The sequence below is a fragment of the Nerophis ophidion genome, linkage group LG08, assembly GCF_033978795.1.
Source record: "Nerophis ophidion isolate RoL-2023_Sa linkage group LG08, RoL_Noph_v1.0, whole genome shotgun sequence".
Classification (NCBI taxonomy): Eukaryota; Metazoa; Chordata; class Actinopteri; order Syngnathiformes; family Syngnathidae; genus Nerophis; species Nerophis ophidion.
In genome coordinates, this window is record NC_084618.1 from 46,333,881 (window position 1) to 46,339,883 (window position 6,003).

Here is a 6,003-nt window from a genome sequence, read left to right on the forward strand (position 1 = left end):
TATTTTTTTTTGCAAATAATAATTAACTTTGAATTTCATTGCTGCAACACGTGCCAAAGTAGTTGGGAAAGAGCATGTTCACCACTGTGTTACATCACTTTTTCTTTTAATAACACTCAATAAACGTTTGGGAACTGAGGAAACTAATTGTGGAAGCTTTGAAAGTGGAATTCTTTCCCATTCTTGTTTTAAGTAGAGCTTCAGGCGTTCAACTGTCCAGGGTCTCCACTGTCGTATTTTAAGCTTCATAATGCACCACACATTTTCCATGGTAGACAGGACTGGACTGCAGGCGGGCCAGGAAAGTACCCGCACTGTTTTTTTACGAAGCAACACTGTTGTAACACTTTTCTTGCTGATATAACAGGGGCGTCTATACTTGGATGACAACATATGTTGCTCCAAAACCTGTATGGACCTTTCAGCATTAATGGTGCCTTCACAGATGTGTAAGTTACCCATGCCTTGGGCACTAATACACCCCCATACCATCACACATGCTGGCTTTTCAACTTTGCGCCTATAACAATCAGAATGGTTATTTCCCTCTCTGTTCTGGAGGACACCACATCCTCTGTTTCCAAATATAATTTGAAATGTGGACTCGTCAGACCACAGAACACCTTTCCACTTTGCATCAGTCCATCTTAGATGAGCTTGGGCCCAGCCAAGCCGGCGGCGTTTCAGGATATAGTTGATGAATGGGTTTGGCTTTGCATAGTAGAGTTTTAACTTGGACTTACAGACGTAGCGACCAACTATAGTTACTGACAGTGGTTTTATGAAGTGTTCCTGAGCCCATGTGGTGATATCCTTTACACACTGATGTCGGTTTTTGATGCAGTACCGCCTGAGGCATCAAAAGTCCGTAATATCATCGCTTATGTGCAGTGATTTCTCCAGATTCTTTGAACTTTTTGATGATTTTACGGACCGTAGATGGTAAAATCCATAAATTCCCTGCAATAGTTCGTTGAGAAATGTTGTTCTAAAACTGTTCGGCAATTTGCTTACAAAGTGGTGACTTTCACCCCAACCTTGTTTGTGAATTACTTAGCATTTCATGGAAGCGACTTTTATACCCAATCATGGCACCCACCTGTTCCCAATTAGCCTGCACAACTGTGGGATGTTCCATATATATGTTTTTGATGAGCATTCCTCAACTTTAACAGTATTTATTGCCACCTTTCCCAACTTCTTTGTCATGTGTTGCTGGCATCAAATTCTAAAGTTAATGATTATTTGCACACAAAAAAAACGTTTATCAGTTTAAACATCAAATATGTTGTCTTTGTAGCATATTCAACTGAATATGGGTTAAAAATGATTTGCAAATAATTGTATTCCGTTTATATTTACATCTAACACAATTTCCCAACCCATATGGAAACGGGATTTGTATATAGAACGTCTGTGATTATGTTTTGGTTTAAGTCTTGTTCTGTTTTTACCTTTGGACTCTTTAAGTTCCTGTTTTTTTCACTCCCTTGTTTTTTTTCAATGGTTACCCTTTAGTTTTACCTGTTGCTCATTTGGACTCACGCACCTGTGTAATCATGTCACTGTTATTTAAGCCCGTCTTTTTCTGTTGGTCCGCCTGGCATCATTGTGATCTTTTCTAGCTCTGTGCTGACTTGTTTCATGCCTTGCCATAGTTTTGTGCTCCATGCCATGCCAAGTAAGTTTTGTTTGATTTTTGTTCATAGTCTGTTTATGCGTTAGTTTTGTTCCTTAGCCCAAGACTGGTGCCCAAACTGACGGGGCTGGGACTGTCTTCCTCCATCTGCCACTGGATCCTGGACTTCCTGACAAATCGCTCTCAGAGGGTGAGAGTAGGCTCCCACCTCTCAGCATCCATCAGCATCAGCACCGGCTCCCCCCCCAAGGCTGCGTGCTAAGCCCCCTACTCTACACCCTCTACACTCATGACTACACCCCTGCTCATGCCAGCAATACCACCATTAAATTTTCAGACGACACCACAGTAGTTGGACTCATTTCTGGGAGGGATAAGTCTGCCTACAGAAATGAAGTGGAGCGGCTGACTGGGTGGCGCAGGGAAAACAACTTGGTCCTTAACACCACCAAGACGAAGGAGCTGATCATAGATTGCCGGAAGAAAAAAACAATAAACATCCAACCACTGTACATCAATGGGCACTATGTGGAAAGGGTCTCTAACTTCAGGTTCCTGGGCATCCATATCGAGGAAGACCTGTCGTGGAGTATGACCACCTCAGTGACCATCAAAAAGGCACAGAAAAGACTTTACTTTCTGAGACTCCTCAAAAAGAACAACCTGTCTCAAAAACTGCTCGTGTCCTTCTGCCGCAGCTCAATAGAGAGTGTGCTGACATACTGCATGTGTGTATGATATGCCAGCTGCACGGTGGCAGAGAGAAATGCACTTCAGAGGGTCATAAATACTGCCATGAAGATCACTGGCTGCTCTCTCCCCTCCCTAGATGAACTGTACAGTGCCAGGTGCTTCAAAAAGGCCCAAAACTTCATAAAGGACCCATCTCACCCTGGACATAAACTTTTTGAACTGATGCCCTCAGGCAGGAGATACAGGACAATAAAATGCTGGACAAACCGATTTAAGAACACTTTTTACCTGAGAGCCATACTGTCACTGAACACAAGATGACAATAATGACTGTGCAAGTGAGCTGTATGCTTCATATTTTTATGTATTTTATGTTTTTTTATCTATTTATCTATGTTCTTATGTTTTTATGTGTTATGAATTTGCACTAAATTAGTTTTTGCATACAATTTTGTTGTACAATGTACAATGACAATAAATATATATTATATTCTATTCTAAGTTGTGCCTCCGCTGTGAGCGCTTTTTGTTTTTATCTTTTTTTAGTTAAAATTCAATTATGTTTTTACCTAAACGCCATGTCCCGAGTAGTCCGTCTGCCTTCCTGGGAGAACATCTTGATATATATATGTATATATATATATATATATATATATATATATATATATATATATATATATATATATATATATATATATATTAAAAACAATTATTAATTTCAATTAAAAACCATCAAATAGTGTGGACCAGTGGTTCTCGAACTTCTTTCACCATGTACCGCGTCAGAAAAAACTTGACTGCACATACTCCAAGTACTACCATGACGACCAATATTAAAACACAGTAGCATAATAAACCTAAGCATGTATTAAAAACAAGGAGGAGGAGAAACATGTTTAGTTTACCCTAAGATTTTTTGTTAAAATGAAGCCCCTTAATTTAGAAAAGTATCAAAAAATGTTTGGTACCGGTGCCAGTACCAAAATATGTGTATCGGGACAACAATACTGTATACATATATAGAATTTATATATATATATATATATATATATATATATATATATATATATATATATATATATATATATATATATATATATATATATATATATGTATATTTATATATATATTTATATATATATATATATAACATTTATATATATATATATAACATTTATATATATATACATACATACACATACATACATACATATATATATATACATACATACATACACACACACACATACATACATACATACATATATACATACATATATATATATATATATCTTAAAAACAATTATTAATATGATTTAAAAAACATCAAATAGTGTAGACCAGGGGTCCCCAAACTACTGCCCGTGGGAAGTACCAAGTTTAAAAAAATATAAACAATTATTTTTAATTTTTAAAATCTGTGCTTTCTAGTCCTATTTTCTACTGCTTGTTACTCTGTGTCTCCTAGCCGCTCAGGCAAATCATATTGTCTAAAAATGCATTTCTCTATCGATGGAGTGTGTACCTTATGTCATGTTTTCAGTCAATTAGTGCGTGAGGAATATATATGTATGTGTTTATGTATGTATGTATGTGTGTATATATATGTGTGTATGTGTATGTGTGTATATATATGTGTGTGTGTGTGTGTGTGTGTGTGTGTGTGTGTGTGTGTGTGTGTGTGTGTGTGTGTGTGCGTGTGTGTGTGTGTGTGTGTGTGTGTGTGTGTGTGTGTGTGTGTGTGTGTGTGTGTGTGTGTGTGTGTGTGTGTGTGTGTGTGTGTGTGTGTGTGTGTGTATACAAACCCCATTTCTATATGAGTTGGGAAATTGTGTTGGATGTAAATATAAACGGAATACAACGATTTGCAATTAATTTTCAACCCATATTTAGTTGAATATGCTACAAAAACAACATATTTGATGTTCAAACTGTTGAACATTTTTGTTGTTGCAAATAATCATTAACTTTAGAATTTGATGCCAGCAACACGTGACAAAGAAGTTGGAAAAGGGGGCAATAAATACTGATAAAGTTAAAGAATGCTCATCAAACACTTATTTGGAACATCCCACAGTTGTGCAGGCTAATTGGGAACAGGTGGGTGCCATGATTGGGTATAAAAACAGCTTCCTAAAAAATGCTTTGTCTTTCACAAGAAAGGATGAGGCTAGGTACACCCCTTTGTCCACACCTGAGTGAGCAAATAGTCAAACAGTTTAAGAACAATCAATCAATCAATGTTTATTTATATAGCCCCAAATCACAAATGTCTCAAAGGACTGCACAAATCATTACGACTACAACATCCTCGGAAGAACCCACAAACAATGTTTCTCAAAGTGCAATTGCAAGAAATTTAGGGATTTCAACATCTACGGTCCATAATATCATCAAAAGGTTCAGAGAATCTGGAGAAATCATTCCACGTAAGCGGCATGGTGGGAAACCAACATTGAATGACCATGACCTTTGATCCCTCAGGCGGCACTGTATCAAAAACCGACATCAATCTCTAAAGAATATCAACACATGGGCTCAGGAACACTTGAGAAAACCACTGTCACTAAATACAGTTTGTCGCTACATCTGTAAGTGCAAGGTAAAGCTCTACTATGCAAAGTGAAAGCCACTTATCAACAACATCCAGAGACACCGCCGTCTTCTCTGGGAATGAGATTATCTAAGAAGGACTGATGCGAAGTGGAAAAGTGTTCTGTGGTCTGACGAGTCCACATTTCAAATTGTTTTTGGAAATATTCGACATCGTGTCATCCGGACCAAAGGGGAAGCGAACCATCCAGACTGTAATCGACGCAAAGTTCAAAAGCCAGCATCTGTGATGGTATTGGGTTGCATTAGTGCCCAAAGAATGGTAACTTACACATCTGTGAAGGCACCATTAATGCTGACAGGTACATACAGGTTTTGGAAAAACACATGCTGCCATCTAAGTACCGTCTTTTTCATGGGCGCCCCTGCTTATTTCAGCAAGACAATGCCAAGTGTTACAACAGCGTTTTATTTAACAAGTATATTAAATATTTTTCACAGCTGTAAATTTACACACAGCTTGAACAGTAACACTGTTCGAATATAGGAAAATAAGACACTCTACTTGAATCAAGTGATTATTTGGCGTACCACTAGGTGGACCCTGCATACAATACTAGTGTTACACTTACCACAGTTTGAAAATCACTGGTGCAAAGAAAATTCATGCAGTTTTCATATGGACAAGTAAATAAGTGTTTTCTGCCTTAACATGAAGGAGTGATCAAAATGATTGATATAACTTTATTGTCAGTTTTACTACTAATCATGCAATTAGTAGAGTTGTCTTTTTAATTGATTGATTGATTGATACTTTTATTAGTAGATTGCACAGTTCAGAACATATTCCTTACAATTGACCACTAAATGGTAACACCCCAAATAAGTTTTTCAACTTGTTTAAGTCAGGGTCCACGTTAATCAATTCATGGCCTACTTATTCTGGGCTAAATACTGACAATAAATAAATATTAAATATATATTATATATCCATTCCATCCATTCCTACCGCATATTTCCCTTTGAGGTCGCGGGGGGCACTGGTGCCTATCTCAGCTACAATTGGGCGGAAGGCGGCGTACACCCTGGACAAGTCGCCACCTCATCGCAGGGCCAAC